Source organism: Neovison vison, chromosome 9, assembly GCF_020171115.1.
Source record: "Neovison vison isolate M4711 chromosome 9, ASM_NN_V1, whole genome shotgun sequence".
Classification (NCBI taxonomy): domain Eukaryota; kingdom Metazoa; phylum Chordata; class Mammalia; order Carnivora; family Mustelidae; genus Neogale; species Neogale vison.
In genome coordinates this window covers 88,301,300-88,324,268 of record NC_058099.1, presented here as the reverse complement: position 1 = coordinate 88,324,268, position 22,969 = coordinate 88,301,300, and the positions used below count along the sequence as shown (strand labels likewise).

The window sequence follows — 22,969 nt, the reverse complement described above, 5'->3', positions numbered from 1 at the left end:
CACTTGTCTAGATCCAGATCTCGGGCCCCTCCTAGCACATCACAATCGATCACTTCTGCCTTCATTTCCTCAAGTTATGAAAAGCCACAGCCTATATTAGTCTGGGTGTTCTAGTGGAACAGAGAGATCTGAGTTTGAATCTCAGCTCCACTGCTTATTAGGTGTGAAACATTGGGGAAAGGGAAAATGAAAGTGTGTGTGTGCGTGTGTGTGTGTGTGTGTGTGTGTGTGCCTGTTTATGTTTCTATTTCTATTTCTATTTACATATAATGCCTACAGTTTATATGTAATGTTTAGGATCATCAGACTGAACCTCAGAGCTGAGTACGGACATACAATGGGGGCTGCGTTAGTACTAAGCAAAGTATCTGTAATTGTTGAATAAGAACATATGGGAAAAGAGGTCAACCTAGTTTGTAATTGAGACCAAGTGATGGATTGAAGCTGGTCTGCTGCGGTTTTCAGTCAGTTGAATAGTGTTAAGTGGTGAGAAATGAAACCATAAGACGGGCACAGGAGGGTGGGGGGAAGCAGAGTCCAAAGAACCTGTCTCCCTTCCTCCCAAATCAGTACAATGGTCACAATGAAGGGAATGGCGCCACTTTAGGAAGGTCATTATTGTTATCTGCCAAGTTAAATTAGTGTTGTTGAATTCAGTGTTCTTAGCATTGTAAGCCTGTTTGCTTTGAGTTTGTCAAGTTTTCTAGTTTTTTTATATAAGAACTGCAGTCATAAGTAGCTTATGTCTCATTTTGTATTACATATTTAAACAACATTATATACAAGATTAAGCAAGAAATTAGAGAAATAGAGGGTGTTTTCTTTTTCAAGAACTATTCTTACTTTATTTTTTTTCTGGGCATGAAAAATGCTTGCTTGTCCAGTATGAGTAAAGAAAAACATAAAAGTGTAAAATTAAAGAAATTAGTAAAAACTCTATTATCATAGGTTGGGATTTGAAACATCACCGTAAATTCATAATGCTAGGGCACCTGGGTAGCTCATTCAGTTAAGCGTTTGTCTTCAGCTCAAGTCATGATCTCAGGGTCCCAGGGTGGAGTTCCGCATCGGGCTACTTGCTCAGCAGTGAGCCTGCTTCTCCCTCTGCCTGCCGCTCCTCCTGCTTGTGCTCTCTCTCTCTAAAACAAACAAATGAATAAAAGAAAATAAATTTATTTTAGAGAGAGATAGCATGAGAGAGCTAGGGGAGGCAGGGGAAGAGAGAGAGAGAATCTTTCAAGCAGACCCCCCCCACTGAGTGTGGAGCCCCCTGAGGGGCTCAGTCTCACAACCCATTAGATCATGACCTGAACTGAAACCAAGAGTCAGAGGCTCAACCAGCTGAACTACCCAGGGACCCCCAAAATAACTGTTCTTTTTTTTTTTTTTTAAAGATTTATTTATTTATTTGACAGAGAGAGATCACAAGTAGGCAGAGAGGCAGACAGAGAGAGAGGAGTTAGTAGGCTCCCCGCAGAGCAGAGAGCCCCATGTGGGGCTCGATCCCAGGACCCTGGGATCATGACCCGAGCCGAAGGCAGAGGCTTTAACCCACTGAGCCACCCAGGCGCCCCAAAATAACTGTTCTTAATTCACAGTAATGTGAATGTAATCACATCATAGATGTTCATAGCAGCATTGTTAAAAATACTAAAAACCATCTAAATCTTAGAAAATAATATGTACTCACATGAGAATGTCATTTAAACCTTGTTGTAGAAAAATAATTCATGATTTAGAAAATGTTTAAGATACACGATTATGTAAAAATACAGGTTATAAAATATCATGCCTATAGTATATTTCAGTTTGGCCAAAATAATATATGTATAAATATGGAGAGAAAGAAAAGTGGATGAACACATAGTGAAATCACTATATCTGCGTGGCAGGATTATAAGTGATTTTATTTATCTTCTCTTTGTTTTCCAATTTTCTATAGTTAGCTTGAATAATTTTGTATTTCCTAAATATAAAAAAATAATGTAACAAACTTTTTAAAAATTTTTATCTATTTTTAAAATTTCTTTTCCAGAATTCATTGTTTATGCATGACACCCAGTGCTCCATGCAATACATGCCCTCCTTAATACCCACCACCAGGCTCACACAACCTCCTACCCCCTGCCCTTCTAAAACCCTCAGATTGTTTTTCAGAGTCCACAGTCTCTCATGGTTCATTTCCCTCTTCAATTTCCCCCATCTCACTTCTCCTCTCCATCTCCCCATGTCCTCTGTGTTATTCCTTATGCTCCACAAATAAGCAAAACCATATGATAATTGACTCTCTCTGCTTGACTTATTTCACTCAGCATAATCTCTTCCAGTCCCGTCCATGTTGATACAAAAGTTGGGTATTTGTCCTTTCTGATGGAGGCATAATACTCCATAGTATATATGGACCATACCTTCTTTATCCATTTGTCTGTTGAAGGGCATCTTGGTTCTTTCCACAAAGAACCATTGGTGACTGTGGCCATTGCTGCTATGAACATTGGGGTACAGATGGCCCTTCTTTTCACTACATCTGTATCTTTGGGGTAAATACCCAGTAGTGCAATTGCAGGGTCATAAGGTAGCTCAATTTTTAATTTTGGGACAAATCTCCACACTGTTTTTCAAAGCGGCTGCATTCCCATCAACAGTGTAAGAGGGTTCCACTTTCTCCACATCCTCTCCAATACATGTTGTTTACTGTCTTGTTAATTTTGGCCATTCTAACTGGTGTAAGATGGTATCTCATGTGGTTTTGATTTAAATCTCATTGATGGCTAATGATGATGAACGTTTTTTCATGTGTCTGTTAGTCATTTGTATGTCGTCTTTGGAGAAGTGTCTGTTCATGTCTTCTGCCCATTTTTTGATGTGATTATCTGTTTTGTTTGTGTTGAGTTTGAGGAGTTCTTTATAGATCTTGGATATCAACCCTGTGTCTGTAGTGTCATTTGCGAATACCTTCTCCCATTCCGTGGGTTGCCTCTTTGTTTTGTTGACTATTTCTTTGCTGTGCAGAAGCTTTTGATCTCGATGAAGTCCCCAAAGTTCATTTTCACTATATCTTAAAAGAAGTTGCTGTGGCCGATGTCGAAGAGGTTACTGCCTGGGTTCTCCTCTAGGATTCTGATGGATTCCTGCCTCATGCTGAGGTCTTTTATCCATTTCGAGTTTATCTTTGTGTACGGTGTAAGAGAATGGTCGAGTTTCATTCTTCTACATGTAGCTGTCCAATTTTCCTAGCACCATTTATTGAAGAGACTGTCTTTTTTCTACTGTATGTTTTTTCCTGCTTTGTGGAAGATTATTTGACCATAGAGTTAAGGGTCCATGTCTGGGCTCTCTACTCTGTTCTGCTGGTCTGTGTGTCTGTTTTTATGCCAGTACCATGCTGTCTTGGTGATCACAGCTTTGTAGTAAAGCTTGAAATGAGGCAACACGATGCCCCCAGTTTTGTTTTTCTTTTTCAACATTTCCTTAGCAATTCGGGGTCTCTTCTGGTTCCATACAAATTTCAGGATTGTTTGTTCCAGCTCTTTGAAAAAGGCAGATGGAATTTTGATCGGAATTGCATTGAAAGTGTAGATTGCTCTACACAGTAGAGACATTTTAACAATGTTTATTCTTCTAATCCATTAGCATGAGAAAAAAATTCAAATTTTTTTAAAAAACAATAGCATATGAATGGAAAGATATTTTATTTTTCAGAGTAGAGATAATACCTGTGTTCAAATTTTGATACCTGGAGTAAGAAACTACTGATCTAGGTAAACATTTTAAATTTAAATTTAATTTAATTTAATTTTTCAAAAGATTTTATTTATTTGACAGAGAAAGACACAGCTAGAGAGGGAACACAAATAGGAGGAGTGGGAGAGGGAGAAACACGCTTCCTGCAGAGCAGGGAGCTCAACATGGGGCTCTATCACAGGACCCTGGGATCATGACCTGAGCTAAAGGTAGGTGTTTAACAACATCTACCCAGGGTAGATGTCACCAAGGTGCCCCAACTATTTTAAATTTAAAGATGAGCAAAGACCATCTTTACCAAGCAAAACAAAGAAAAAAATCAAAAGTAGAATGTGTGGTTCTAGTTTTAAAATTACATCTGTATTACTTTGAAGTTAACCTATATTCATATTTGTGTACACACATCTTTTTGCTTATCTCCCAGAGCTAGAGAAAAATGGCCAGGTTTGGAACAAGTGAATGTTCCATGGCCTGACGAGTGAGTGACTGAAGATTGACCTCCAAGATACTCAAGGTCTGGTTCATGTAGATTTATAGTGGTTGTCTTGCACCTCAAGAGGTATTTTCAATGCATTGGTGTAACTAGCCGGCAATTCAGCATTTCAGAGAAATTCAGCCTTGCAGGGGGATCTTCTCAAAAGTCTCCAAGTGATTTCCAAGGAGACTGACACCATCAATCAACAGTCCTGAGTCAGCCAAGGCTAGTCCTTTGGCATAGGATGGAATGCGTGAGTGTTTATACCAGGCATTTTAAATTCATTTTCAGCTGACTCAAAACATAAACCGAAAGTATTTGCGGGGCAACAGAATATAATTGATCACAATTTAGGGCACAGAGAAGAGAAACACCCAATGGGGAACAGGAAAGAAACCTGAGTGGGGAAATTATCTAATGAAGCTTCCCTAACTTGGGAACTCAGAGAGTTTTATTCTGTCCCCTGTGTCTGTTTTCTCATCTTATCAGACCTGAGTTCTGCTCTGATTTTCTTTTAATGTGGGCTGAGCTGAGCATGCAACGGAAAGTAAAAATAAAGTTCTCACAAAAAGCCAACAGTCATTGCCAGGGTCTGGGAAAAGGAGTGTGGGGCAGGACTGCTTAATGAGTAGGGTCTCCTTTTGGGGTGATGAAAATGCTCTGGAAGTAGATGGTGGTTATGGTTGAAAACACTATGAATATGCAACTTACCACTGGATTTTACACGTTAAAGTGTGAAAATGGGGTATTTTATGTTATGTGAGTTTTACCATAAGAAAAAAAAAATCAAGGCCTCAAATGCATTGCACTAGGGAGAATGATATGAGGAGGCTGGGGAGGTGATGGCCTCATGGCTGTGGGAGGGAGATGGAGGGTGAACTAGGGGTTATAGAGACCAGGCTGGAAGCAGTGGGACTTCTGGCTCAGACCTGAGTCCTGATTTTCTTTGATTCATCGATTTTTAGTTTTCTTAGCACTACTTCAGCTTCTAATTAAGTTCACGCAAGATTTATACAGATGTCATAAGCAGGCTGTCTTATAGTCTAATGTAGCTTATAGTTTTTTTCCCTGAGTATGTTTTGTTTTATTTTATTCTGTTCTATTTTATTTTATTTCATTTCATTTTATATAAATTCCTTTAGGTATGTCCCCCATGGATCCCTATTATTTTATATTATTCCTGCTTCAATAATTTATGATACCTGCCTGAAATATGAAAACATTTGTGTCTGCAACACCTGATTTTTTATTTATTTATTTTTTAAAGTTTTAAAAAAGATTTATTTATTTTAGAGAGAGAGAAAGAGAGCACAAGGTGGGGAGGGGGCCAGTGCAGAGGGAGAAGCAAACTCCCCACTGAGCAGGGAGCCTGATGTGGGACGTGGGCTCCATCCCAGGACCCTGAGGTCATGACCTGAGCTGAAGGCAGATGCTTAACTGACCCAGCCACCCAAGTGCCCCTGAAACATCTGATTTTTTAGGAGCTTATGCGTGCAGAGTGCAATGCTAGATCGAGTTTACTAAAATGGACCCTTGCTTCAAGGAGTCTTAGGACGAAGACAGTGCAAATGGTTTATTACAACTTGGGCAGGGTAACTGCCCAAATGCTAACACAAAGTAAGTATATTGGAAACAAAGACAAATGCAAAGATCATGTAATACCTGATTGCCTTCCACTTCTGCTCACTGCATTGAGAGTTTATTTCAGTGAAAGCAGTTAAAGAAGACAAATGGTATTAGTTAAGAAGCTGGAAAGAAATACCATCAAATCTGTAACTAATAGTCATTGGGGCCTAACATTTTATTGTAACACACTTTTAGCTTGGGCACGAGAAGTGTTTTCCATCCTTAATGAAAACAGCTTTGGCAAAATGAAAAATAATATGATTGGATTTTTAGCAATTGAACATCAATGCTCTCAGGAAATAAAACTCTTGTTTATGGTCTCCTCCTGCGTGCTTATTTACTTACTGATCGTCTCAGCAACCCTGCGGGATAGTGTGTCAGAAGAGAACCTTGCCATCAGTGAGGGGACATCTTGAACATTTCCCGATTTCAATTCCGAAAAGCAGACATGGCTTTTTGGCTTTCTTGAATCACATTTCTTTCAAGAATCAGTATTACTTGTATATTGTATTATATTACTTGATATTAATATATTACTTGATACTTATTACTTGATATTTTCATGTTTCATTTAAAAAACATTTCCCCCATTAGAATTTTAGGTTTACCTCTGCTTTGATAGCCATTTGAATAAACAAACAAACGGAAATTACCTTAGTGAGACTCCAAAGAACATGAGTAGGGAAGAGGAGCTGTCCATGCTACGTTAGCTCACTCGCTGTCAAGCATTTGTTCCAGAAGATCACATTCCTACAAGTGCCCAGACTGTGCTTATTCTTTATATATTCATATTCTACTGGAGTGAACATAAATTTGCACAGCATGATAAAGAAGCTTTATTACTCTATATCCAAAGATTTTAAAAGTTTGAATCTTTGGACTCAGTAATTCTGCTTCCTGGAATTTATCCTAAGGAACATAATCATAAGATAGCCACAAGAAAATTATGCGAATGCTAATAATAGTTTCAGCTAGAACAATAATGTAGTTACAATAATAGTTTTGGTTTTAGTTAGAACTTGCAAGGTGCCGGTTAGCAGAGTATTGTCTCTGAGCTGAAAATTCATCCTTCTTTGTCTTGCTTTGTGTTAATGGAGCGAAGTCTAATCGGGAATTTTTTTTTTTTTTTTTTTTGGCCAGCCAGCTGGATAGACGGTTTCATCAACAGAGGGCGCTGTAAGAAGTAGTTTCGGGAAGACACTTTTAGGTTTCATTCTCCAGGCAGAGTCTTTGAGAGCCCAGGAGCAGTATTAAGGAGGAACTTGAGCTGCACCCTCCGGCCGTTTCCCCCTATCAGAGACTTCTTCCCAGCGTTTTCATCCTTCTGTACCCACCGGCAATCATTGGCCATTTCTGTAGAGCACCTCCGGCTCGAGGCACAGGGGAAGGCAGACCAGCTTCTACTCAACCCCACTCAGCCTCAACGATGAATTGCCTTTACAGCCAAGCTCCAGCCTGGCCTTTCATGATAATGAACGCATTACTACACTTCCTTTGCCATCACACGGTAAGTTGGTTTTGGGCGATATTGCAAGGGACACCATATTTTTAAAAATTTTTCTTTTTTATTCGAGTGTTGTTGACATGCAATGTTGCATTAGTTTCAGGCGTGCCAGGTAGTGATATGAGAAGTTTATTTATTTATATTTTTAAGGGATGCCATATGGATGCGTCAAATAATTCTGTAGCACTCAGTACCCTTGGATGGTGGTGTTGGTAGACGCACTGGAAGGAAGAGAAGGCAAATGGGTATCCAGGTACGTGTTGATTTGGGTAAGGACAAATTGCTAGCTGCTGTCAAGAGAGTTGGGTTCTGATATAATTAATATTCTATCGGGTGGCTTGGTGAGTTTTCCCCGAAGAATGGTGCTATGTCAAGGGCTTGGCATCAAACTCTCTTGCTGACAGGTTGGGAACCCAGCCTGTTCAGCGCGGGTGGCCTCAATTACAGCACTATGACCACTGTGCGTGGGCTTCTGGCATAGGCCCTGGGATGTCTGAAGAGGGGGCTAGCTAAGAGTCATAGTATCAGTCATCCAATGCACATCGTTATGGAGGGTGTCCTCCGTGGTGTATGCTCTGCTGTGGGCATTAATGTGACTTCGGCTTTTTTTTTCATTCCCATAGTTTCATCCACATACCTCTTTTTTAGACTTCCTATTCTCTGGTCATCATATCTTTTTTCCTCGGAACATGCAGAAAGGATGCTATGTAATACACAAGGCTAGTTTAGAAAAGGCCTTGCTGGTTTCTTGGGAAATGCTTGTTCTGGGACCTGCCAGTGCTCTTCAGTTCAAGTTCATCAGGAACACCTTTGTAGTTAAACAGGTTACATTTATTACTTGTAGCAAGGAAGAATGAACGTCATGGGAACTGTGAGGTGTTTCAGGAAGAAGGTGTTAGAAAGGACCCATTATAGAATTTGGGATTTGGTTGGGTGATTGGAGGAAGGTTTAAGGAAGCATAGATTTGGGAGATCCTGGGTGGTTCAGTTAAGTGTGTGCCTTTGGCTCAGGTTGTCCAGGGATCAAGGCCCTGGTTATCCCTGGTTAATCAGGGCTCCCTTTTAGCAGGGAGTTTGCTTCTCCCTATTTCTCTGCGCCTCCCTCTGCTTGTGTGCGCGTGCGCTCTCTCTCTGTCAAATAAAATCTTAAAAAAAAAAAAAAAAAAAAAGCCATAGATTGGGCCAGACTGGATGTTTTCAGAAAGTGGGGCTAAATCTATGGTCAGATATTTTATAGATGTTATAGTGGCATTTTACCTGTGCTTAAACAACTTTATGAAGCAGTCTTATTTTATCTTATGGTCTCAGAGTAACCTTGTCTGAGGTCAGTATTCTATGAGATTGTTTATGTCCAGCAGGAGAATAACGTAGCCTGGCTGTGGATGTCAGATCAGTTCTGAACATGAGGATGTCACTTCCAAACACGAGCTCTCAACTGTCAGGTTGGAAGCTTGGCCATGTAGACGAGTCTCCACATGGACTGATCACGTACATACATGTAGAGAGAAATGGTCCAGAATTTAAGACTTCAGCTATTCAGATCTTCCAACCTGGGTGATAGACATGTGAATGAAGAAGACTCTGAGATGATCTCAGCCCCAGCCATTGTCTGGTCACAACTGCTGAGACCTCAGTGCAATGAGAACTGGCTAGCTGAGCCCAGTTGACCTCCAGATTCGGAGTAGAACACTGTCAGGAATTTGTACCACTATTTTGAGGAGATTTGTGTAGCAATAGGTAACTGATACAGTTGTCCTGTAAACAGCTCTATAGGCCTGGAGCTCAGGAGAGAGACTTGGCCTGGCGGTATAGGTTAGGAAGTCCTTTAGCAAGGAGAAAGCACTTGAAGTCATTGGAACTGATTAAGTCATTGGGGAAATAATATACATTGAGAAGGGGGAAAAAGGCCTAATGATGGCACCATTAGTAATAACAGTGAGGGGATCAAAAAGAAAGAAGCATTTGCAGGAAACCAAGAAGGAGTAGATCAGGTGATATAAGATGACATCCAAGAGAGATGATGTCAAGGAAAACATGACTGAGTGGTTCCAGAAAGAAGGGTGTTTGTCACAGAGTCAAGTACTGTGGCTGGAGATCAAATAAGACAAGGATGAAAAGAGTCTTTGAGTTTAGCAACAATGGGTTTACCTTGGTAGCAAAAGTAGGTTCCAGGAGGTCGGGGTCAGGGAGTGGTGGGGCCAGGAGTGATGCCGGCAGAATCCACGTTGTAGAGTTAAGGAAGGAAGAGAAGAGGAGAAGGAGCTGAGCTGTTTGACTACAGACTACATCACATTTTCTTTTTCTTTTTCTATGCTATTTGTATATAATTCTTTCTCTACTATTCAGTAGAACAATCATGTCATGTCTTGAACCCTACAATTTCACAAGAGCATGGATAGATTATATCTTTACGTATATTTAGTGTTATACTTTAACCTGTAGTTTCCAGTTACAAATACATTATTCTTTGTGTTGCTGCATGTCTGTTATTATAAGCAATTCAAATATCCTATTGTTTATGTCTCTTACAATTAAAATAGTTTATCATTTAAAATAGTCACCTCCACTCAGTGTTCACTGGCGCCTTGTCATTACTTCAGAAAAACAATTTCAGTTTAAAAGTTATAAACTCATGAGGCATCTCTGCGGGAGGACTAGCTTACTTTTGTCAGAGAAGTCTGGGGAAAATGACTCTAGTCATAGCCTGCTAATTCATGGCCTGATTGTCATGGCTTCCATTCCTGGGAGGCTGGATTGGGACCTTGCTTATCCAAGTGGGGGGTCAAGGCCCCCTTTGGTGACAGTGAACGAGTTGCCAGAGTTGTGGAGAGAAATTCTTCCCAGTTCAACCTGTAAGTTGATGTTGCTATAGTGGCCTCATTTGGCTCCCCTGAGCCTCTTTTTCACCTCTTTTAAGGGGAAATTTTACCCCATCTTTTTTGTTATTTGCTCATGGCTTTCTTTTCACAGATGTGTGGGGGCAAGCACTATGATGAAGACTTTATTTATTTTATTTTATTTTTTAGATTTTATTTATTTATTTGAGACAGAGAGAATGAGCAGGGGAGGAGCAGAGGGAGGGGAAGAAGCTGACTCCCCACTGAGCAGGGAGCCCAGCACAGGGACTCCATCCCAGGACCCTGAGATCATGACCTGAACTGAAGGCAGACGCTTAACTGACTGAGCCACCCAGGTGCCCGGGAGTCAGGACTTCAAATGAAGAGTTTACAGTTCAAAGGACTTGAAATTTATACGTCAGATGTCACTTTCAAGTGAGGCTCTACACGTGGACAGTACACAATAAGCAGATTTAGAGGATGACATGTAGGGTACATTTGAAACTCCTGTTGCATTCCTCAGCTACACTTGCTGGAGCATTTTATAACCTTGTAAATATCACCATAGAGTACACTGTAGTACTTAAAAACATTCCTTTGTTAGAGGCAAAATCTACTGTTATTTTTGAAAGTCATTTTTGGCATTTCTTCTTATGTTGGAATGCCAGAAACCTCTAAGATGGAAAATTCCTGGCCATTTCTCAGCATCTGAGAAGGCCTGCGGCAATAACTTTGACTCTCTGTGGAAGGAATTCTGGGGTGTGGAGGATGACCTGCTGAATGCTCAGAAGGATTTGAAAAGGTAGAAAGAAAGCGCTGTGTATGGAGCCCATGTTTACGCCATGTACTATACTAGGGGCTTCGTAGTTTACATTGAATCATGTGTGGTATGAAGCTGAAAACACACAGTGCTGGGGGAGAGGGTCTGAGCTGTCATCAAAAGGGAAGCCGTGGCATGTGGGACATAAAACCAGCTTGTGATGGGGGTTGGGTTAAGGGTAGGGGAAGAAGATCTTGGCAAATTCATTCTGCACAAGTACTTGTGTTATCCTCACTTAGGCGGTCTTTGTGACTTTTTCTCTGGGTTCATCTGGTTGGCAGATGGATGAAAATGTCTTTTAGCCCTAAGGAAGGCACACAGAAGGCATGAATCATGGCTGTTTGATAAATAAAAGAAACTGAGCTTCAGAGGGTTTCTGGGATGTGCGTGTGTGTGTGTGTGTGTGTGTGTGTTTGTGCACACGCTTCTGCTGTACATACCACCAGTATAAATCTGATTTTTAACTGGGAATATTTCACATGCTTCTCTAGTGTGGCCCAAGTGGATATATTTTTAGAAATGAAAAGTAGAGCATGTTCCAAAAGTTCCTTTCTTCTGCCATCAGGGACAGCAAGCCTTTATTTATAGTAATTTGAGGTCCCCACCTACCTTCAGCAATATTAATGGGGCAAACAGAAAAAAATTAAGCAGTTGATGATAAGATCATGTGTTATTTTACAGAGAACTTGATTTCTCTTGACTTTGGAAATATAGGCCTACTTTCCGCAACTGTAATCAGAACTAATTCTTTTCTAAGATTTCCCTAAAAGCAAGAATATGGTCAGTGCCACTGACCTTGGGTCTTGGTCTTCATGCTTCAAAGAAAAATACATACATAGGTATCAGATCCTTTGAATTCAGTAATATTTATTGCAAAGGAAATATATATGGAATGGAAATATGCATATAATGGAAATACACAATAATAACTAGAAAGATGTCTACATTTAGCCACTACTATATGCCAGATTCTTTACATATATTCAGTACTTCATATTCAAATAATCCTATAAGGTACATATTATGATCACTCTTTGTTCCAATGGAGTGTCAGAGATACTAGGTAATTATTCTAAGGATGGTGAACTGGCTAGTGGTTGAACTAAAAGTTTGAATACTGGTTCCGCGGTCCCTGATGCTTGTGTTCTTCCCACTCAGTCTCTCTCTCAAAATCCTGACAATCACTGTGGATGACAGAATTGGATAACTAAGAAGGCCACGACATTTATTATTCAGCAATGTCCCCATTGAAGGAAGCAGTTACTGAACTTCTACTTTCTCTTAGGCACAACGGTAAATGATGTGGAATCTAGAAATCAAAGATGGGGTGTTCCTGCCCTTGCGGAAACCGTGGGCAGGAGGGAAAGTCTGAAAAGAATATTAGTGATTATGATGTGGAATGTCAGAGGCTAGGAGAAAGGTAACAGCAAGCGACTTCTGGGGCCTGAGAAAGACCACAGGCTCTGTGCGCATGTGTGGTGTGTGCATTTGGGGTACATTAAAGGGCATTCCAGACAAGGGAACAGCATGTACAAAGTCAAGGGCTTGAGGGCTTATAGCTTATAGGAGAAACCACAAATTTTTTGCTTTGACTGCAAAATTATAGTTACAGGTGACAGGGTGATGAGAAATGAGAATATGAGGTCTTGAGAATGGTGACATCAGAAATTCTACTTCGTATCATGACCAGAGACTTTCAAAATTGTCTTGATAAGATAGGTATTTTCCTTCTGCTTTTGATTTCTCTCTTTTGACAATACACTGTAATAGTCACGGTATTTTTCCAAAGAGGAAATGCAGTTAGTACACAAATATTTGGGGGAAAATAGGGTTACTGATTATGAAAGTAAAGAACAAAGTTAACCCAAAAAAAGAATAAAGCTAATGAAAGTATCTGATATTGGTAAGGACAAAATGCGATAGGCATATTTGTGTTTTGCTGACTGATCTATAAATTGATTCACATTTTTGTATACAAACACATGTTAAGATGTTTCAAATGTTTATACCCTTTAATTCAATAACATTAGTTTTGGAACTCTATAATAACAAAGTTATTATAAATATTTATTGCAAGTCTTTTTAATGGTACATCATTAGAATCAGCCTAAGTAGCCATGGTACATCATTTTGATGCAACTTAATGTACCATTAAAAATTATGTTTATGAATAACATTTAAAATGCTTTTCATACAATTCTAGCTTAAAAAGTGGGGTACTGAAATATATATATATATACATATGCATGTATATACATATGTATATATATATATTCCCCCCCTCACTCCTCTATACTCTCTAAATGTATACATTAAAAAAAGAAACTGGAGGGCGCCTGGGTGGCTCAGTGGGTTAAGCCGCTGCCTTCGGCTCAGGTCATGATCTCAGGGTCCTGGGATCGAGTCCCACATCGGGCTCTCTGCTTGGAGGGGAGCCTGCTTCCTCCTCTCTCTCTCTGCCTGCCTCTCTGCCTGTTTGTGATCTCTCTCTGTCAAATAAATAAATAAAATCTTTAAAAAAAAAAATAAAAAAATAAAAAAAGAAACTGGAAAGAAATCCACAGAGCGTTAGTGGTGGTATTTGGGTTTGGATAGTAGTACTAGAGATAATTTTTTTTCTTTGTACTTTTCATGCATTTTCCATGTCTCCTTTACTGAATTTTTGTAACTTTTATGAAAGAAGTATTACTATATATTTTTTTGTTGATGAACAGTAAGCAATATATGATAGAGTCCCATTTTATTTTATGTTTCCTGGTGTCTGGTAAACTCCTATCTATAGCTGTGGCTGGGTAGCAAGTGAATGATGATTTTTAAAAAAAATTCCCAGTATTGGCAAACTTTCTCTTGGCATAGCTCTGCTGGACTTGAGTGAGATCTTCTCTCCCAAGCCACTTGCCTCTTAGACTTTCTAGCAAGAGAATTCATGAAAACTTACAGTCTACCATCTACAAATAGCTACATGCCACAGGACCTGCTAAAAGGCATGACTCTTTATTTTGTGAATGACCCTCCCAGGATACAGTGCCTCACAGCTTGTCTCGCATTGAATGCAACCTTCTTCCGCTGCTGTTCCCTCCAGAATGCATGTCTTTGGGAAGAAAGGAGTTGGGGGAAGCAGAGATGGCAGTCTAGTGATTTGGAGAGTCCACCTTCCACATACCCTGCCTATTTCGAAACATCGAATCTGAAGACCAGTCTGCTTGTCAGGAAGGAATAATTGCAAAAGACCTCAACGAAGCCTACGCAATAAGAGCGGGAAGCAAGAAAACACAAGTGTTGTGAAACAGGAGCACAAAGCCGCTAGGACAGAACGAGCCAAGACGAGAAGACGTGAGGTTTGCGGGTTGGTGCTCTTGTGTCTTTCTGCCCCAGATCTTCCCTGTGCTTTTAATTCTGTCACTCATAAAGAATCCAGCAACGTGTGGCTCTTTGATTCTATGGCATATAGGAACGCATTCCCTTTGGGCTGTGTTTCTCAGCCAGGCATGATTTTGTCTCCTAGGGGACATTCGATGAAGTCTGGAGACAATTTTGGTTGTCAGAACGAGGGGGCTGCTGAAGATGGCATCTGGTGTGCAGAGACCAGGGATGTGGCTAAATATCCCACAGATCAGAGGCCCAGCTTCCCCCAGAAAGAATTATTTGGTCCAGTATATCAATAGGGCCATGACTGAGAAACCTACCCTTAGAGGAGAAGCTTAGAACTTCTGTCGAATTTTTGGTTTAATCAATGAATGAGAAAAATTACGGGAAAAATAGACACAAATATCAGCAGTCCTCCGAGCAGAATCTCTTAGGTCAGACATTTGCTGCTTACCAGCGTCAGCTGGTTTGTCTACTTTCTGAAGTTTAGAGATTTCACCAAGACATAGTTATTCAAATTCCTGTTATTTTCTCTTTCAAAACCCTATTTTAATTGCCTGGTGTGGGGATGTCTGAGATGGAGATCCCTTTTCTTCTTCTTTTTTTTCTTTAAGATTTTATTTATTTATTTTAGAGAGAGAGCACAAGCAGGGAGCAGCAGTCAGAGGGAGAAGCAGACTCCCTACTGAGCAGGGAGCCCAATGTGGGGCTTGATTCCAGGACCCTGGGATCATGACCTGAGCTGAAGGCAGACACTTAACCAACTGAGCCACCTAGCTGCACCAGAGACAACCCCCCCCTTTTTTTTCCTGAGTGCTAGACCCTTTTCACTTACTCAAGACTTGCCTTGTCAATCCATTTTTCAGTCAATCCATTCTTCACACCGATAATCCAAGAAGTACGAATCCCCCCTACCCCCTGCCCCACCCCACGGTTGTATCTGCCTCCATCCCCTGTTCTGGAAGTGTAGCAGCTCCTAACAGCTTCACAGTTAGAACACCCTATTCCTCTGAGCTCTTCCCTTCTTAAAATTAACCTCTCTATAGTAAGTTATAACAATTCAACTGTGAATCATTCTAGCATCAGTATAGAAGACTAAATGATGACAATATTAGAAGACGTATTTTCCAAAGAGCACCAGGAAAGCCTCATGGCTTTTAAACATAGTCTGTTTTCTTTCTTTTTTTTTTTTTTAAGGGTTTATTTATTTATTTGACAGACAGAGATCACAGGTAGCCAGAGAGGAAGGCAGAGAGAGAGGAAGGGAAGGAGGCTCCCTGCCAAGCAGAGAGCCCGATGTGGGGCTCGATCCCAGGACCCTGAGATCATGACCCAAGCTGAAGGCAGAGGCTTTAACCCACTGAGCCACCCAGGTGCCCCCATAGTCTGTTTTCTACCCAAGATCCAACAGTGTCAGATACATAGCTTGAAAATGATTCTGAAAAGCAAGTGGACAAATAAGTTTACTAAAGAATCCTAGAAAGTCATTAATAAAATCCCTTTTATTCTAAGTAATCCAGGCCTTGTTCTTGGGTGTAGAAGATACTGCATAGATATTTTCATAACTGGAAAATTATATGAGAGTGGGTATTACAGTAATAAGGAACCCCTGAATTTTAAAAAAATCAATATAACCTAGAGTAGGAAGAGCCACCGAGTAGATTTCGATATGGAATCTGAAGGAAATTTTTTGAATTTCTGTCATTTTCAGAGTTCAGGTTTGAGGTAGTGTAGGTGGGACTTGGCCTAAATGTAACTTCTTAGAAAGCCCTTTCCTGGTATCCTGATGAAAATATGCCTTCTCTACTCCCCCATACTCCCCCCTCCTTCCTATACTATTCCAATCCCTCTCTGTCCTATAATCCTGATTTTCTATCTAAAAAGATCTTACTTACTTGCACACATTAATCGTCGATCATTCCCCATGTGCTACAGTGGTTGCTTTCACTCCGTGAGTAACTGAGGCCCAAGAGCCTGGGAATTATTTTTAAATCCTTCTTTTCCTTATTCTTTTCTACAATTCTTCTGTTTCATTGGCCAGTCTCAAGACTTTAGTTCTCATTCCAAACATGTCTTGAAGTTGTCCGCCTCCCTCAGTGTCCACTGCCCTTGCTCTAGTCCAAGGCCTTCATCAACACTAAGTACGCTGTAGGAGCCCCTGCCTGCCATCCCACCCCACCATACCCCTTCATAACCGATCTGCACAGAGGAGCTGGAAAAATGTAGTAAAAATACAGATTGTGTGTTCACTATCCTGCTGAAACTGAGCCTGATATGGATGGGTTCTCGGTGGTATTGGATGGAGGGTGAATGACAGCAATAAATGAGCAGAGAGAATGAATTGGCAGAAAGGGTCCCTTTGCCTTACCTGATAGAGAGGGCTAGGGATACTAGGTTAAGGTCACAGCGCTACCACATGTCCGATTTAGGACCAAAACCTGATTTTTCTAAGAATGCTCAAGGGTTTATTTATAAAAGACACATTGCTGGGTACCTGAGTGGCTCAGTGGATTAAGCCTCTGCCTTCAGCTCAGGTCATGATCTCAGGGTCCTGGATCAAGCCCTGCATCGGCTGCCTCTCTGCCTATTTGTGGTCTCTCTTGTCAAATAAATAATTTTTAAAAAAAGAAAAAAAAATAGTCATATCTCCTCATTCTTTCTTACTCTCAACGAATAAGTAGCATTTTATTTTCACACATAGTCATTGTTCATCTTGATTGGAAAATGGATACCTATTTACTATAATAGTTGTTAAACTACTGGAGAGCATAAAGAAATTAAGGAGTAATTCATAATCCTCCTCTGCATGAAACTCTTACTTTCATCCGTATACTTTGCTTTCTCATTTTTATTTTTTAACATAAATATGCATTAATTTTATAATCAGGGAATATAGTACATTATGTTGCTGTGTTTCATTCCTGGGAAATAATGGCTGGTGATATTTTAATGAAATTTATTCTAATATTCTAATATTTGATGGGTTTGCTTGCAATTTGTAGGCTATGAATTTCCATAATGTAAGGAAAGACATTTCAGAAGGTGCTAACTGTAAGTTTAAGAGAGTAGGCTTCCTAATTTTAAACATGGCCCGTGTAATTAATAAATATAAGAAATTTGCATACAACTCCTAATCCCCTGAATTCTAATAGGAACTAGCTCTAAGAACAGCAAAATACTCACAGCTATAGAAGCCTGTCTTAGAAAAATCCTTTGAGAAAGGGAACAAAAATTTTACAGCTTTTCTATCAGGGAATGTAGCAATACCATAACTCTACCTATATATCCGTATCTAGCTATCTTCATAAACCACATTAATATATATAAAATAGCTGACATTTTCCCAGAAACTTTCACTGCAGGTTGTTTTTGGAAAACAGCCCTGAAGTAATTTATAATTTTTTTAAAAAGATTTTTATTTATTATCTGAGAGAGAGCATGCAGACTTGGGGAGGGAAGAGGGAGAGACGCTCCAGCAGACTCCCTGCTGAGTGGGGAGCAGGGGCTCAGCCTCAAGACCCTGAGATCATGACCCCAGCGGAAATAAAGAGGAGGAAGCCTAACTGACTGAGCTACCCAGTCACCTCATAAAGTAATTTATAAACTTCATCACTCGTTTCCACATACTAGCAGAGTCACTCATGTGAAATACGTGCTTAAAATGTGTATAATTGCTTAAACATTTGTAATTAAAATAAGCATCCTTGCCTAATACATAGAGGAATACATTAAAGAAATTTTAACATCAAAGTTATGCTTTCTTAATTAAACAGGAAGGACTGTTTACTATAAAATTACGTATCATACTCAAGCTGCCTTCAAAGGTAATTTTGTTTTCCATTGTCCACATTTTAAAACGGCTACTGTTTTCTCATTGTTCATTTCAGTTCTTTAGGGGCTATCTGTCTCTCACTCCAGCAACACAAATAAATGAACCCCAATTTACATCAGAATCATTTTAAATAGACCAAAGAACTAATTTCATAGCCCAGTTTTTAAAAGCATTGTGCACCTGTATTCAAAAAGTGTGGCTCAGTCATGAAGCATTTGCCGGTGGCTCAGATCATGATCCCAGGGTGCTGGGATCGAGCCCCGCATTGGGCTCCCTGCTCAGCAGGAAGCCTGCTTCTCCCTCTCCCACTCCCCCGTTTGTGTTTCCTCTCTCTCTCTCTGTCAAATAAATAGATAAATAAATCTTTAAAAAAATAAGTATTTAGAATAGTGTCTGGCACAGAAAAAACACTCAGTAGCATGTCTGGCAATGTCTTTGTGACTGCCGCTTCTGCTGATGACGGTCTTGATAACACAGATGAGGCTAATGGGATGCCTACTGTATGCACCACGACACTATCACTAGGTGACTGTATGTTGTAGCTGGGGGATTCCTGGGGGAATCATGGTTTATGTCCATTGTCCCTGTGTCCTCTCCAGCTTCACATTTTAGCCCTCTCAAAAGTGTCCTAACTTGGGTGGTCAGTTGTCTGGTCGCTGGCGAAGGTGCAAAAGGAACCATGATGGGAAGGCCCGGGACACCATCACCCGTCCCGAGACACAGTCTCTGCTCTCTCCAGGCCGAGTGAGAGGGTGAGCGGCCTGAATGGCGGCAGACTTCCCAAATGTGGCAAGGGACATTTAAAATTCATACACACTTACACTTTGTAGATGAGGGATCAGGCATTTGAGAAACAGAGACCACAAGGCTCTATCTCCCGTCACCCTTCTGGTCATGGTATTGTTTTACTCAGGATTTGATTTTGGATACAAATTTAAAGACATTTCTTAGACACGTCCACCTTCTCATTTGGCAGACAAGGTGGACTGGGATTGTGGTCACGATGATATTTGCGGATGTGGATAAAACTAGTGACACCCGAGTGGCAGTCTTTTCCATAACTGCTCCGTGTGATTTGAGGTTGTAGGCACTACTTCCATTCTGGCCTTTTCTTTTCTCCTTTCTTTTTCTTTTCCTTCTTTTTTTTTTTTTTTTTGCCCCTTCAGGGTTTATCTAAATCTAATCTGTCAACTCAGAACTGTCCAGGTAATTTCTTTGTCACCCCCTAGTCCGGCCCATCTGTTCCTTCTGTAGCTTGTCAACACACTTGAGTGTAGTCCTGTAATAACTTGAAATTGTGTTCACACTGTCTTCTAGGTTTTCATGACCATGTCAGATGGTGCATGTGCACCATGTCACAAACTGTTGTCTTCACCATCCTCTCTTAGAGAAAGCTAAGTGTATCTCCAGAAGCTTTTGGATTTAGTACTGGCTCTATAATTTGTGGGGCTTAGTGAAAATGGAAAACAGAGGGCCTCCTTTTTTAAAAAAATTACTAAGCATTTCAAGGTAGGGGCACTTGGGTGGCTCAGTGGGTTAAGCCTCTGCCTTCAGCTCAGGTCATGATCGCAGGGTCCTGGGATTGAGCCCCGCATCGGGCTCTCTGCTCAGTGGGAAGCCTGCTTCCTCCTCTCTCTCTGCCTGCCTTTCTGCCTACTTGTGATCTCTGTCTGTCAAATAAATACATAAAATCTTTAAAAAAAATTTCAAGATGACAGGACCCCTGGGTGGCTCAGTTAGTTAAGCACCTGCCTTCAGCTCAGGTCATGATCCCAGGGTTGTGGGATTTAGTCCTGCCTGAGGCTCCCTGCTCTGCGGGAGTCTGCTGCTCCCTCTCCCTCTGCCTGCTGCTCCCTCTGCTTGTGTTCTCTCTCTCTCTCTGTCAAATAAATAAATAAAATACTAAAAATGTTCTGCAGGAGCAGAACATTAAATCAAGCACTTTTCCCTTCTATTTCTGAAGTCCTGTGTCCAAAGATGTTGCACCTGTGCAGTTGTCCCTGCTTGCAACTTCCATCGATTAATTTCCTTCACTCTCCTTCCAGCTAACAGTTATGGGCATTTATTATATATGAGGCACTATGCTGGCTATTAGAAATTAAAAATATGCTTGCTTTTAGATTCTAATATCCGTACTTTTTAGATTCCGATGGCTAATATCCCCATGGGGTAGATGAAATAGCACACACATTTTGGCTTTATTTTTGTTTCCTTCGGATCACATGCTCAGCTGTAATTTCCTGTATATCAGCCTTAAATTGCCAATCCTTTCTGCCATGTTCTTGTGATCTCTGTATTAACTACAGGAACCTGGAAGTCTCTATTTCCCTGGATCTCTTACCATCCCATGCTTTGCCTGTTCTGTTCCTACAGACAAATTTGTTCACAGCTGGGTAACAGATCATGCCAATAGTAGAGTTTGTTGAAATGAGTTTGAGGTGAGGGTTCAAACTCTGATGTCTCCAGGGATTGGGGAGGTAATATGCCATAAAAAGTAAAACCACCACACAGAGATTGACTCATGATGGCAGAGAAAAAAGATGCCTACTCAGCCGCAGAAGATTATTGCCATGTGAGATATGGTCACAGTGTTGTCAAGTCTTCTCAAAGAGAAGTTAGAAATCTAAAAAATTATACGAGATGCTCTTTTTCTGTTGCCCATTAATTTCATTTTTTTAAAAAGACTCAGTATGGGCAGAGAAAAAGAACCGTGCCCCATAGTTGACCCAGGAGATGTCAGTTTCTAATTTTTGTTTTTGGTCAGATTTATTGAGATACAATTCATATGTAATTAAATTCACTCTTTTATGTGTATAGTTCTAAGTTTTGACAAACACATTTGTGTAACAACCTCCACAAGCAAGATATAGGACAGTTCCATTGTCCCCAAAAGTTCCTTCTGCCTCTTTGTGGTCAGTTTCTCCAGCTCTTGAACTATTGGTACATTTTCTGTCTTTGTAGTTCTGTCTTTTCCAGAATGTCATAGAAACGGAATTGATAGCATGTAGACTTTGAAGACAGGCTCCTTTTACTTAGCATAAAGCATTTGAGGTTTATCCATGTTGTTGTGTGTATTTGGGTGGTTTTTACCTAATTTTAAAAGACATTTCCCCTCCCACCTTCCCTTCTTCCCTTCCTCCTCCTTAGTCTAACTTCTAAATCTGTTCTTTTATGGATTGAACATTTGCTGTTACCTCAAAAAAAATTCTGCTTAATCCATAGTCTTCTATTTTTTTTTCTCTAGACTTTTTTATATTTTTAGGTTTTACACTAGGACTGTGGTCCATTTTGAGTTACTTTTTGTATAAGGTCTAAGATGCAGATTGAAATTCTTATTTCAATGTATGTACAATTGTTCCAACATCATTTATTGAAAAGACTCTTCTTTCTCCATTAAATTGTCTTTGCACCTTTCTTGAAAATCCTTTGACCATATGTGGGTGGATTTATTTCTGATTTCTCTCGTCCTTTCCAGATGCTTCCCATAGCCTATTGGCTTCTCAAGTTCCCTGTCAGTCTTGGGACTCTCCACAGCCTCTACCCATCCCTGGGATTTGTCAGTTTCCCCCAGATCAGCAATGGACTCCCAACATCATAAGTGTCTTGTCTTACAGTTGGCTTCAGAACGGGCATACAGCGTATTGGGGGATGGACTGGGGTATCTTGGCTTTCATTCCTACAGTGAATGTGGTCTGATCAGGGCCTTCAGAGATAAGGCAAACAGATATAGTCCGGAAGGTCCATTTGGTGCTGCAACCTGGGTGTTCTCCCCCATGAGAATACAGTGTTTCTATCTCTCTAGTACCAGAGAACATATTGTAGCATTGCCATCCTAGTCAAACTCCGCAAACTTCTATCAGTGAATTTGCCTTTGGGTCAGAGTAATCAAGCCAGTACTGAGGGGAAAACACCAACTGGGAACCCCAGCCACGAGTGGTAGCTGGCAAGCAATATAAATTGCCTGGGGGCCTAAAGGAATAGGAGAAACTATCTGAGAATGGCACTGAATAGGTATTGTACGCCCTGCCCATAGTGTTTTTAGTAGCCCAGGACAGCTGGTAAAAGAAAGCAGATGGCTCGTGGCCATTGACTGTGGACTACTAAGAAATTAAACAAGGTGATGACCCCATCAAACAGCTGTGCCCCACATTGCATTTCTGACTCCAGAAGGCACTGTCGCAGAGACAACAGAAGGAGAGAGTACCCCTAGGAATTTCAGTCCCAGCTTTGGAAGGGGCAGAAGCCTAATTATCTCATAGACCACAGCTCCTAGCCCTGTCTACAGCGCTCCTCCAGGTAAAGCCTCTCCTGGAATTACAGCAAGTCATGGGAAGAGCTTTCTTCCTCTCAACAGATGGGCTGAGAGAGTATGTTCCACTGACCCTCTGCTGTGGCTCAGACTCCCACTTTGGTTAAGTGCAAGGCTGTTTGCAACAGGGTCACTCTGCCTACCAGGCCACTATCTCTAGAAACTCAGGCCAGGCCCTGCTGGGCCCTGCTGAGTATGCAGAACCTCCAAATGCCCTTCTTCTATTCCTTTGGTGGCCCCTGCAGAGAGACAAGGAGGGAAATTCCTCCTGAAGCCAGGTGTACAGACCGGTCTAGTGGGGCAAACCACCTGTAGGCACTGTAGTCACTATTTAGCCCAACACTGACACCATCTGGATGGAAGTAGAAATGAATCGCAGTAGCCAATAGGCTGAGCTCTGAGCAGTTTGGCTGGTGATGACTACTCCTGCACCGGTCATTAACCCTTTCCCCTCAA

The 22,969-nt window shown here is 40.8% G+C and overlaps 1 protein-coding gene across 5 annotated transcripts in view; it reads left to right on the top strand.

Moving 5' to 3' along the window:
- The window catches only part of TMC1 (transmembrane channel like 1), a 385,033-nt gene that overhangs the window by 213,823 nt on the left and 148,241 nt on the right, over positions 1 to 22,969 (top strand). For 4 of the 5 annotated variants that reach the window (XM_044265893.1, XM_044265898.1, XM_044265897.1 and 1 more), the window contains 2 exons: positions 6,986 to 7,352; positions 7,500 to 7,602. The exons of the other annotated variant lie outside the window; for it this stretch is intronic. The gene's annotated coding sequence lies outside the window, so the exon portion shown is untranslated. The remainder of the gene's footprint in view (positions 1 to 6,985; positions 7,353 to 7,499; positions 7,603 to 22,969) is intronic. 5 annotated transcript variants of the gene reach the window in all.